Raw genomic sequence first — 14070 nt, forward strand, 5'->3', positions numbered from 1 at the left:
TTTGGGAAATTAAAGCAGTCTTACATTAAATTCATTGGTTTTCTTGTCAAGTCCCACATGCTGACTTTCCCAACCATACAGTTTCAGTTTCTGTCCTGGAGGAAGACAGCTGACATCCATGTCATTAATTAATGGTTGGGACATGTAAAATAACTCTCTACATGGGGACTATGGCTAAGGTTCAGAAGCCTTTGTCTCTGAATTGTGCCCCCCCCCCCCAGAAATTCCACGATTTGATCTTCAGTGACATTATTACAGTCAGTGCGTGAGCTGCATCCCAACTTATCAACTGTACCGTGTTACATATGAAAGGGCATGCACTCCCGAGTCACTGAGAAGAACACTTTCCTGTGTGGATAAATGAAAGCACTCATGTTGTTTCTTGCCATTACACATATCGAATCAGATGTGTAGAAAGAAACGCACCCAATACTCTTCCTTCCACCCGCTGCCCTGTCTTCAGCCATACAGTGTTGGTGTGGACGTCACACAGCTAAACACAGCCCAGCAGTGGTAATTGCTCTGTTCGCCCCAGACTGGCTGAAAGCAGCTGCATCATCTATCCACTCAATTTACTCCTAATGTGTGTTACTGATTGAACCGGCAATGAGGCCAGGAACAGTGACAAGGCTGGATAGAATCAAACCTTGTGTCCGTCTGCATGCACAACTTTCCTCCTCCTCCTCGTCCACCCCGCTCTAGCCCTCTCCTTCTCTGCTTCCTTCCTGTGTTCAGTGCTGCCCATGAGAAGTCCCTCCAGCGTTTCATTAATGGGGCGAGTTAATGTTGGTGCACGCGCCGCTCATATAAACTGCACTCGCTCCCTCTTCACCTTTCTCCTTCCCTCCCCCCCTGGCCTCCCTCCTGCCCCCGTGTCACCTTTTCCACTCACTTGAGTCCTCTCTTTGCCCTCTCACTCTGCAAGAACCGGAGACTGATGCAGTCGTGACTAAGGATCTCCCTCGGTGTCAGAGTAGCTGTTGTTTAGCTCTAACTCTGTGCAGCTCCGGATGGCTCTGCTTTTACCCCGAGGGCTTTAATAACCCGAAATCTTTATACTCCCCATAGATGTCATATGCTTCTGTATTCAAAAGGACTTATAAAAGCTTGTAAAACAGACTTATATGCCCCTGACATCACATTTCAGATTGGTCTGTCATGTAAAGACATTTTTGGAAGAATATCTTAGCTGAGTGCCTTTTCCACCGTTGATACTGAATACTTAATTTAGCCAGTATATTATCAGCAATATATCCAACATATTAGACAACCAATATAATTTGTGTCAAATTATTGTCATGGTGTGATGAAAATGAGTACTGTTTTACTGGATTACTGGAACTTAGATAGTGTCATTGAGTATTTCTGCTAAGGCATAACTCCCCTCGACTGTGTTACATGGGGATGATATGTGTATATATGTGTATATATGTGTATATATCTATATCTATATCTATATATACATATGTGTGTGTGTGTTTATATAAAGTGTCAGAATCATTTTTATTCCAGGAGTGTATATTGCCAAATCCATCTGGAATAACAAAGTGCAAAGAACAGCATATGTTTTCGGCATATATCGGAGAACATATGCTGTAACAGCCAGACATTATTCTGGCCTCCACTCTTTGCACAATGGTAGATGACGCTGCAGCTGATCAGATATTGCTCTTTATTAAGATTGATTTGTTTTTTTATATCTTCTTATTTAGATATCAATAAAAGCAAGTGTCTGCAAACTATTTTAGTCCATGCAAGAAAAAGATTCTAGTATGTGAAGAATATCCTTCACATAAATGTTTAAAGAATCAAACCAGTCCTTTATCTTTTGTTTGGCCTCTATTTGACCTAAATTTGATTTGTAATTGTGTGAACAGGGAGTGAAACAGAGTTTAAAGCATCCATTTTTACACTATATCACTCAACCCCTGGTGTATCAAAAACCCTTGCATGAATAAAATGTATGCACAAATCAAATAATAAGCCAAATAACAACAAGAAGAATAATAAAACAGAGTTTAATGTTTTTATTTGAAAAAAATCTTTCAAAGTAAATTTGTGCACTACACATGTCAAATTCCAGCCCGGTACTGATCACAGCTATAGCACAAACGTGCTGATCTACATACCCTGCTTCATTGTGACTGCAACTGATGTGCTAGCAGACATCTGTCTTCTTTACACTTCAAGTTGCCTTATGTTGCACTGAGAGCTCAGTTAAACAAACAGTGTTTGTCAGGGCTCATTTAAAGGTGCCACATTCAGTCCAGCTAATTGCTATTCAACTCAATATGACTCAGTTACTGTAGCCACTTCCTGCACTGTTGGTGAAGAATTATGTAATGCGAAGAGGGGTAAAGTCTCAAAACTCATTGCAATGTATACCAAACACAGGAAGTGAATTAGGAAAGAACAACAGGAAGCACAAATAAAAAAAGGGGGATTAACTGTTTTCCAGTACTGATAAAAAAGATACTTCAGGTTCCTGATGAAAACAGCACATCAACAGTATAAAATCCCTGAGGACTGGAGCGCTGTCATTTAAGCTAAATTGCTCTCTGACCTCCCTAATGTCCTCCTTTTTAATCAATCACAGGTGATCAAACATGGACCAGAAGTCAATACCTCTGTGAGTGTAGGATCCAGTCATCTGGAGGTGCTCAGACATTTTATAGCATAAATAACTTTTGGATATTTAGGTGGTATTTCAGTACTCATCAGTGTTTTTAATTTTAGCTGCGAATATATTAATTTCCATCAGTGTCATCACTAGGTGCTAGATATGAGTCAGAACTGTTGGCGGTCTTTAATGTGAAGGCTTCAGTCTCACACATTGCATGTTTTTCCTACATAAGTGAGCAATATACCTGCACATTATGAAATACATTTCTCACAAAGTATGTAGTAGCCATAATAATATACCCAGAATAAAACATCTTTATGTGGAAACTTCTTAAAAGAGAACTCAAAGTGTGGTTTTGTACAGAAATAAAATAGTGTCCTCTTTCCTTTGCTCTAGGATGCTCCAGTATGACCCTGCAGATAGGTTCGTGATTCAAGAAAAGACAGAGCATAAGTAAGTAATCATTCTCCTGTTTGCCTCTGAAGCAGCAATTTCAGTCAGCCTCATGCAGGCCTGAGTCAAAAGCTCCAAAAATGACACAGACTTCGGTACATTTCTCTGTGTGTGTGTGCTTTTGTAAACAGGGGCTTATTGGAGTTTTTGGTGTCTTTTTGTGTTGCTTGTTTTCTGCTGAAATCGAGTGTATTGGTATCACAGCAGGAACCACTTGTCAGATCACACGCTGCAAATTATGCCAGACTCTGCAAGATCCCACGGCTCAAACATGAAAGCATGACACTATTGGCTTCCCCCCATAAAATACATAATTTTTCACCCTGATCTCACCAGAGAAAAAAATAGTGGCTGATTTTTGAAGGCAATTGTCATATAAATCCATGTGTTTACATATAATATGCATCACCTTTTCATGGAAGGATTGGTTGCACTGTGGTAATAATAACAAAAAAATGGAGGTCTATTTTAACTTATTTTCCTAAAGCTTTCCAATTTCCTCAGGTGCCTAAATTAACCAAACAGTAAACGTAGGTCTTGTGGCTGTCTTGTTTTTGATTTGTGCTAATCTCTTCCATCTTCCTCTGAATGCATGTTTGCCAGTTTTCACACTGCTCCAAAGGCGCTAGCAGTGCAAATGTGAAAACACTCATAAGTTGCATCTGTAGTCTGTATACACTCATTAACCCGATCAGGGATCTCATTAAAACCACATGCCTAATATTGGGAAGGTCCCTCATGCTAAAACAATGTCTGGCAGTGGGATGTTGGAAGTGGATCCTTGTTGTTTTGCGGGTGAATCCTGATACACAGAGGCCTTCCCTCAAACCTACCACCTCCTAGTCCAATTGTGCATCCTGGTTAAAACCAGGTTAAAACTTTAAGCTCTTTATTAAGTTCTTTGAGCCACTCTTGGCTATTCTGCGATGCACTGTCCTGTTGGAGCAGTTCACTATTGTTGGAGGTGTACTTGCTCTGCAACATCTCCATAAAAGGCAGGACTTAAGGTTTCCCAGCAGATTATTGCATTGTAATGAGATAATCAATGCTATTCGTCTCGCCCATTAGTGATTTTAACGTTGTAGTTGCTGGTCAATGTTAATCAGTGTTGGAGATGTTGGAGATATGAAATATCAGCCTATTATGTTATTTAAGTACATGTTGAAATCTCTCCCAAAAGCTTTGCATGATTATAAACTGCTAACTAAGCCGTAGTAAGGAATATTACACATTATAGTTTAGCAATTTCTTTTTAATATAAATGCTTTTGTAAGACTATTTCAGGTGCTGTAGGGACTTATCAGTTTTCCAAACAAACAAACACTGGCATGAAGGGTGATATTATTTTGTCCGACTGCATCTAAACATTCATTTCCACATTGTAATTTTCCAACTTCCCGTTGGCCCGTGTCTGCGAGCTATCCCTTTAAAGACTCTTGACTGCACAAAAGCTGATGCTCATGCTGGCAGCAGTTACCATGGCAACAAATGACTGAAGTGTATCTATTGCTGCTCTTATGCTGAGAGCTGTCAGAAACAGATAAATAAAATGAAACAGAGGAGGGAAGATTTTGATTCTTACTTTCAGAACTGAGAGCCATGTGACAGCTCGGAAACTTTGATTCACTGCATTCAGTCTGAACACGAATAAGTCACGAAAACAAACACATCCATTAGTCAAGTATGTGTACAATGATATTACCAGTGGTTACCGTCACTGCCAGCATGATTTAATTTTACAGCTCTTGATATTTGCAGCTTGTTTTTGGTTACAGAATAATGTTTGACAAGCTGATCGATGAACTTCCTTTGGCTACTTCTCTGGTCATTAACAACAATGAATTATTCCGGAGAATTAAATCAATTTGTCTGCCATATATGGGAGCTGTTTCTTTGCAGACGTAGGCAGAGCAAGCAACAGTGGACGGGAATAAATTGTAGGTGAAAAAAACCTACTGACTGCTGTATAAATATTTAAACAAGCAAAAGGGCAGATGGGTCTTTAGAATTAATTACCCCATTCAGTGTAAATATGAATGTTAGGGGTGACTTCATCAGTAGAGGCTCCATGCTGGAGTCTATGCAGTATTAATGACTGGCAGCAAAAGCCCTTCACCTCTTAAAGTGGAAAATGTTTGCTGGCTACAGACAGAAGCCTTCAGTGTTACACTGCTATCAGAGGGAATGTCATTTTAATTGGTATTTTCTAGTAAAGGAAGATTCAGCAGGAAATAACAATCCTTCTAATGATCACAACCCACTGTAGAGTCACTTCATGTAGAGACAGGGTAGCACAAAGCCTCTAAAACTGATAATAGCTTACTGCATGGACCAATGTGTGGGTCATCCACTACATAGCGAGACAGTGTTCAGTGAGACACTGAAGATGTTGTTGCGGTTGCCAAACATATTTTGTTGACCATGGAGGATTGGTATTTTTAGTCATGGTGGAGGTGTGGCTCGAGACAGCAGTGGTTGCTTACAGTCAGTTTGTTCACCATCTATCTCAGCAACTTATTAACCAGAAGCTATAAGAAGACTTGCTTTATTTAAAGAATAAAGCAAAACAATTAAAGAATTGCTTCCTTTAAATTTAAATTTCTAGGATAAAAGAGCATGCTTCTTCTAGTGAAAAGCATTTTAATTTTGTTTAAGATTGAACCCCACCACAAACCACCATATGTCTGTGAAATTGTGGAAGGATTGTGACAAATCAGAGCTTCACCTGGCAAAGCTCTGATTTTGCATGATTTGCTCATCCCCACTTCCATAGCTGTTGATGACGGTAGCAATCTTTTCCTTTGTGTGTTTCTTTTAAAAACAGTACAGTATGACTAAATCTTATTTTCCTCCAAAAAATTGCATCCATGCTTGTGAAAACATAATCTAAAAATAGCGTGCTAGGACTCACGTGGCTATTTGAAAGCTCTAAATTGTTGGCATCACAGAATATAGATCCTGAAATGGACCTGGAAAGGGAGAAAATTTGCCTTTGTCTCTCAAATCCTTTTTTAACAAGAGAGAAAGAGAAAAAAGCCAACTAAACCTTGAAGCGCCACGTACAGTATGACATAAGCCCAACGATCGTTTTGCTGAAAATATTTTCAATTCATTGTTGAACTTGCTGAAAGTCACACATAATTGCCCCTTTAAATGTTTTTATATAACTGCAGTGGTGGAGGTGGTGGAGTAAGTTGTTTAACTCTGGAAATGGGAGTGGGAAGAAGAGCTCTTAGTCTCAGGAAAAAGGAAGAAAAAGTAATTTCTGGAAATAATAGTTATTGACAATTGAGGGAAGAAATAAAGCGGCGACTCTAACAAAGCAAGGAGACATGGACTGTACATGTGACAGCAGCACAAAGAAGCCAACGTTGCTTGGTGTGTACATCACTATCTACATTACATGAAAGCATACACACGCTCCTCCCACGCATCAAACACTCTTCACTACACTTACACCTTCCACGCTTTTGCCCACGCATACACACATACTACTTTACACAGTTATAAAAAAGCTCTCTCTACACACACACACACACACACACACACACACACACACACACACACACACAGTCACTCGCAGCTACCTACCTTATGCCCCTGTGGCTCAGCTGGCATCACTCATGCTCTCTGAGCTGTTACAAAACTAAAGGTCTACATCCCTCCATCGCCAAACATTACTCACTGCTCGCACCGAGAGGATGCTGTGTGTTACATGTTGTAGTCTTCTTTATTCGATATTTCTGGTAAGAGGAAGGACAGGCAGGCCATTTTTTGACTGAATGATACATAAGAGGAGAAAGCCACCTACAGAGCACACGTGTCGTATAGTGACAGCGTATATAACTATTGTGAAACCATCTATCATTCACACTCCCTGTTCCCTGCCTTTTTACACATGAAGGTCCTTCAAAATTGCCTTTATGTAATTTATCATTATGTAGAAGTGATTATGTGCCTTGTTACATGTAACTCAAATTAATGCCACATTTTCACACCATGTAATCATCATCAGCAGAAAACTATTCACAAGCTGTTATGTAGTGTTTCATAATGTAAAGTGTCTACACAAAGTCGTGGTAAGGCGTCTGCTTTTCTTTTATAAAGTGGGGAATCTATTGGTACACTTCCAGCTGTGTTCTGAATTTCAAATGTATTTTTGATGATCATGAATGACAAAGTTAATATTCATATGAGTGAGGGGGATGAATCTGAATGGGTCCCAATTGTTTCTACCAAGCCCCTCATTAAGACCACAGAAGCTTCATTGCTTCATTCATGTCGGTGCGTCGTGAGCGGACAGTCTGAAATGTGTAAAAAAGAGCAAGAGCACACTTCATGATGAGATGACACCAGTCACGACCCTTGTTTGAAAAACAAAAAAAAGAGTAATTTCTACCTTTCTTTTATTTGTCACGGGGTGACTGCATGACACACACACGAGCACGTATTTGTCTGTATGGCCCTTATGGATCTGTAAGTTTGACTTTTATCGTCTAACAAGCTGCCAAAGAGTTGATGTGCTGTCGGTGCTGCAGACGTGTTATTTATAAAACTGCTTTGTGAAAAAAAATTCTGAAAGAAAAGTGAAAATCACAGAGTTCTTAAAACTGAATAAAATATCTATTTGTTCTAAGTTTTTGTTCATACTTTTGATCATTTTGTGGAAGAAAAGAAGCTGTTCTTTGGTGAGAATCTTAAGAGGATAGTTCCACAGTACTGCTGGTAGCTTATCCCAGCTATCATGGGACAGGTCTAACATGTAGAAACGCTAACATTCACACCCACAGCAAATGGAATTAGAAATAGAAATAGAATCAGAGAATTGCCAGTCAACCTAATACGCATGTCTGTGGATTGGATGGGGCCAAGTCGGACCACACAAAGGAAGAGCACGCGCTACTTCCACAAAGAAAAGCCCCTATAGGATTCGAACTTAGGACCCTCTTGAGAGGTGGCAGCGCTGAACACTGAACCACTGTAATGTTAATTTTTAATAAATTTTCGAGAGGAACTGTTACATAACTTGTCTCTCATAGCTTGTAATCAAAACTGTGCATAATAGGTCTTTATTATGGTTATTATTCATTATTACTTACACTGATACAAACCACTTCATGTCTAGGCTACAAGAGTTGTAGCTGGTTTTTATTTACGCTATAGAAGAAGAAAATTTCCCCTTTTTCAGCTTTTTGTTTTTCTTTTGCGCATTACTTAACTCAAGCAGGAAAACCACAAGAGCTCAAAAAACATTTGAAAGCATTTTTTGAGGAAAATATATGAACTCAACATCAACAGTCACCGTTACATAATATGACCTGATTTTTGCAGAGAGCTGTCTAGACCTGCTGTTTGTGCCAGACCTTTTTGCACAGATAAATGCAGCGAATTGAGTCTTGTTCCAAATGTGTCTCCCCACACGTATTCAGCTGTCTCATTCATCTTTCACTCAGCTGTCGCACACGCAGCCTCTCAGTCCCTTTTCAGTGTTTCCCGACTCCTTGGCTCACTTTTGTTGCTCTGTACTTAAATCCTTTAACCTTTTCTCCGCCATGCTTTCCTAGCTTTTGCAGCTACCTTTTGTTCTCATCGCACGAAGGAGCTCTTGTAGGAAAATGGCTCTACCCCCACACCCCCACCGCTTCGTGATGAGACACTTCATCATGAAGGAGATAGGTTCACAGGAGCACGTCTAATGACAAGTTGGTAATGATTATCTGTTTCAGTGTCTAGAAACAAGAGACATGATGTGTTTGTCTCTGATTACCTGTATGTCTACAGGCTATTCTGGCTTCAAGATCATTTAAAAGAAATGATTAAGGCCTGTAGTTTGATTATTAGCAGTATGCAAATAACCGTCAACCCACAATGGTTAATAATAGCTATACGCGCTGTTAGGAATGGCTTAAGTAGGAGTGGATAATTCGAAATAAGGAGCTGCTATGGCTTGCAGTAAATAAGCTCATGCTGGGACGATTGCAGGAGTTTACCACTTCTAAACAAAAGAGGTGAACACTGTTTACTTACAAAAATCCATCATGTATCGATTAACATTAAGCAGATGTTGTTTATTGTTTTTTCCCTTCAATCATTGAAGTCATTACACTTTTTTATTCTTGCCTATAGAAAAGAAGTCAGACATTTGCATGCTGCTCAGTTTATGATTGCAGCTATTTTGATTTAACTAATAAGAAAGGAACCAAGTCTTTGCTAAAGTCTTCTCTTTAGGAAACCTACTTGGAGATTAATGTAAAAGATCACAGTCATGCGTAGCATCTTTGATGCATGCACTGGGTTACATTTGAATTCTTTTCTAAATGTAGTTGTGTCAGCAGCTATGGCCTGAAGAGACATATGTAGGCTGACTAACAGAAGGTGCTAGCGGTGCTCAATATGTCATTGTCTCTTGTTTGGCTAATTACAGCATGGTGCCGGTGTCAGCCCTCCAAGCAAGCCAACACGCACTCACAAGCGCACGTTCAAGCACGTGTAGACACACAGCCATCAATCATCTCTGACTGAATACTCAATCAAAAAGCTTCAACACTGTTCTTTATTTGATTTTATGCAAATATGCTTTTATAGGAGCGTTCTGATTCAGCATTCTTATTGCAGTGACTCTTTATTGCGGTGAGTCAAACGTGGTGATGAAAGGCTACATTACAACAGTCTCTTCAGATTCGTTTATAATCAAGCGTCCTCAATCACAGATCCAGGCAGCGTATTCTTGTGGTAGGCGGGCAGAAGTCATAGAGAATAATCCTTTTATTTGCTGTTATTACATGTTTGCCTCACTGCATTACAGTATACAGCTGAAGTTAGACCTGTCTTGAGGGTCACATGGGAAATTATATCTATTTATTTATGATCTTGTCTGGTTTTATTGTGTTAGTTTTTGAATTGGAACATTTATTTTTCCATAGGAGAGCTTAATGAGCTGCCTGGAAATGTGACTGTGTGCACACAGGAACCAATTAAATTAAACATGAGGACCATCATTCTTTTCGCCCCCATCTCCAGAATGGTAGGACGTGAAGAGGGACATGGTCTGATTCATTTTCTATTGCCAATTAATTGCAGGTTAAGTATGTCAGACTGGAGTCTTGTTTATGTGGTGGTAGGAAATTAGATTACTTCTTCTTCAGTCTGAACTGAGGGCACACATTATTTCAACACAATTTAGGGATTGTACAGAAATGATTTGGGGGGAGGGGTGTGTTGTTAAGGTGGAAGAGTAATCATGGTTTTCTTCTTTCCTGCTGAGGGGAGGGCAGAGGAAGAGAACAAAGAATCTGAGGACAAAAACTGGACTTTGTGATTTGCTTCACGCATCACACTGGAATAAATTCTTTTATTTATTTCTCCATTCAACTTTCTCTGCAACATGAAAACTTCATCAATTATAGCCCAGAAGGTTATATCTTTGAGAAATAAAAGTATCTTTTGAGGCTGCCCATAACCCAGCGTATTGCTACTGTCGATCCAAATCCTGGATAAATTATAATTTATGTTAAACATTTTGGTATATTTGTGCACCGGTAGCTGTTTAGAAATTGTTTAAATCAGATTCCATCATCTTATTCCTGTTTTGTTGTTAATTGTGTGCTTTATTTTGTGCTTTTATGGTGGGGGGAATGTAAAATATTCATGAAGCCAGTGATGAGCAATTTAAAACATCGTGATATAAGAATGGATTTACATTCCTACCTTTGTCATTTGTTATCACTCTGTCAACTGAGCAAGTCTGGTGTCTGAAATGACAGGAGCACATCCTCCGCTCAGTACTTATTATGTTTAACCATTGTTTTTCTTTACATTCTCTTTAAGTAATACGTTTATGGATATTTATATTTGCTATTTTACTGAGCTAAATTCGTCTGTGCATCACCAGAGGTGACTGAATGTGAATTAGAGGAAGTGCTACAGTGGTTACAAATCACCAGAAAATTCTGGCTGGAAATGAAATCTAAAGGGGTTTTAGTTTTGTGGTGGGAGGCCAGACTTTATCCTACATGACTTTTACTTACCAAGGGCATTCAAGCTTAACACCCACACACAGCAGTCCACTACAGCGGAGGAGAAGGAGCCGCTGGGTTTCATACTGCAGTGCTGAGAGACTCACAGAGAGAGGGAGAGAGAGAGGTGCCGGGCATTTTGCCTTTGGTTTTGTTAATATCGCTTGCTTTTTTTTGCAGTGGAGGCTTTATGTCTGCTCCTTGCACCCATGCATTGCCCTTTGCAACCCTTTTTCCCTCAGTGATTTCCATAAATGTACATTCCCCCCGCCCCTGTTAGCCGTCGATCCACCAGTTGTTGAAATCGCACATTAGAGGAGAGCGTGTCTTTAGGTTGCCATAGCAACAGGGTGAGTCATTCTGCTGCAGTCAGTTTAGTCACACTCACACCGACTGTATGTTCCTCTGTCTTCTTTTTTTTCCCCTCATCCCACTGTCCCTCTGCCTTCCCGCCATCAACGGACGTACGCTGAGACACACTTTTCGAGTTCTTCCAACTCTAAAAATTCACCAGATAAGGAAAAAAATGTCTCTAAATGTCTCAGTTGTCACCAGTATTCTAATATACTTAAAATTATGATCTAAAAAGGCCACTGTGTCATTTGTGTTGTGATGTGCATGATTGATAGCACAGGCTGATGATGAGGGCGAGCGGAATGTCGCCGCTTACTCTTTGATTATTTATTTATGGATCTGGCTAATCAGTAAACCCACAGCTGAGAAGCACACTGTGAAGGAGGCGGGTGGTGTCAGAAAGAGAAAGGGGGCACCTAACACTCATTTTAGTCCAAGAACACTTGTTATCTCTGATTGAATAAAGATGATTTTTGGAAAGGAGATTTTTATTTTCTTTGTTTGATATCCATTACGGGAAGTTATTTCCTGTTTTCCCATAAAAGGACTTTGCAAGTTTACAGCTGCGTCTCTGAATATTAACACTACACCCCTGCTTTAGAAATTAATCATCAAACGCCTCATTGTCACTTCATTGTCGCAGAGCTTGGGTGAAGACGTGCTGTTTTGGAAAAGAGCTTTTTATAGTGAGAGCTGAGGTGATTCACAAATGCTGTCTGGTTTCATACTTTGCACCTGGTGTTAGAAAATTACTTTTGGTTTTGGTCCATTCTTTTTGACTTGTTTGCTTACGTTTGTGTGGCAAAAGTGTTTTTAACGGATTTGCTAATACTACAAATTATAATAGCACAGTTTGTACTTAGGCATAAATCAGCTTCATGTAAATTAGATAGGAGTGTGGTTGCTGGCTTATCATTTGCTGGGTTAAACTTTTGCCTGTTTGAAGCAGAACACTGTTAGCATTTTTATTGCTATCTAAGAGCAATAACAGGTGTCCTTCCATTCATTTCTCCAACCACTTATCCAGCTGAAGCCTGTTCCAGCCTAAGCATGGCACCTGCCCATTACAGGTCTAACACCAAATGACATCACTGCTTGGTGCTTTAAATATAACAGAAAATCTAGTTGTGGCCTGTCATTAATGATGTCAGTTCCTTTTTCTTTTCACCTGGTGCGTAAAAGACCAGTGGTGAGTCTCATTTACTCCATCAGGTTTCCTTGGATTTCACTTTGCTGTAGATGAATTCTAACATTTTCAAGCCATCTAATGAATGTCCACAGCAACCTTATTTGAACCGGAAACTCTAGAGTTTGCTCTGCATGTGAGACTCACACCTGCACATTCATGGAATAAACTGGGTAGCAGCTCACACTGGGTACCAAGCGAACCTTCATCAGATCAGTTTGTAAAGGTATACCCATCATTATGTTAAATATCTTTACACTGGCCAAATATAAAAATAGTAATAATACCATTTGTATGCTTGTCTGTTTGAGGGCAGTGAAAAATTAATTTCTTATTGGCAGGTTTCATATCATACTCGGTGCCTTGGGGCTTGTGTGATAGGTTAAATAAATAGCACTGATTGTGCTATTATAATGTAGTTTTCTCATGGGACATCTTTAGGTCCTGGCATTCATATTGTGGGTGCTGCTTTTACATATATAACCCACCCAAATGCATGCTATGCTAAAAATAGGAAACATAATAAAGCCAAGCCTCCAGCCTCCCCACATCCCAGTGGGGTCCCACTCTGCAACCCACGGTACCCAGAGAATTTGTTTTCAACAGCCTGTGCCAGACACCCTGAGAGACCCTTCATTCATGCCCCAACAAGTGACAAGTAAGAGCTGTTTTGGAAGCACCAGTCGTGTAGACAAAGGAGGCAAAGACAGCATACAAGCAGTGATATTTAAATAGTGAGGATTACTCAGAAGTCTACAGGCTGATATACCGAGCCCAAACTCATAATCATGAGAGAAAAACAGCTCAATCTGCAAGTGCAGGTTCAAGGTCAGTATAAAAAAAGAGTTTGTATCATCACATGAAGAGGACAGATGATGAGACCCTCTCATTCAAATTATTTAATGAAAATATCAACATTCAGGGTTTTTTTTTTTTCAGCCGCCCTCCAGGAATAAATTGAATTTTACACAAACATAAAAAAAAATGCATCCAAATGCTCGAGTGGGATCTTTCACCAAGCATCGAAACACATGACTACTGTTAAATTAAACGGATTTTACATGCCGGTTGATAAATAAATGCCTCTCCAGTGTGTGCAATAATGTCTGCATGTGTGTGGGTGTGTTTTTGTCTTTCAACCCATCATGAAGCATAGCGGCTGTAACAAAAAGCCCAAACGCTTCAGCCAGCATGTAATAACAAAGCTAAGCTGTGGAGAGTTCTGCTCCGTCCCCAGAGAGGTAGGAGGAGGGTGGGGGTGTGCACACAATGAAGAGCTGGATGACGCAGCTGAGAAAGGAAAGGGAGGGATGCATGGAGCAGAATCCTGAACAAGGAGAGGAGGAAGAGGAGGCGGTGGAGAGAGGGAGCGTAGGCAGAATGCGTGGGACGGAGATGGTGCATAATAAGCTTTCTAGGGTTTTCTCCTGCTCTCCTCT

General features: G+C 40.0%; 1 protein-coding gene across 1 annotated transcript in view; it reads right to left on the reverse strand.

Annotated features, from left to right (window-relative positions):
• The window catches only part of LOC120747062 (E3 ubiquitin-protein ligase RNF126-like), a 31207-nt gene extending 24315 nt beyond the window's left edge, over window positions 1-6892 (reverse strand). Inside the window, exon 1 of the mRNA XM_040052665.1 lies at window positions 6888-6892. The gene's annotated coding sequence lies outside the window, so the exon portion shown is untranslated. The remainder of the gene's footprint in view (window positions 1-6887) is intronic.
• Between the last annotated feature and the right edge of the window lie 7178 nt (window positions 6893-14070).

This window comes from Simochromis diagramma, unplaced genomic scaffold (genome assembly GCF_900408965.1).
Source record: "Simochromis diagramma unplaced genomic scaffold, fSimDia1.1 OVJJ01000419.1, whole genome shotgun sequence".
Lineage (NCBI taxonomy): Eukaryota > Metazoa > Chordata > Actinopteri > Cichliformes > Cichlidae > Simochromis > Simochromis diagramma.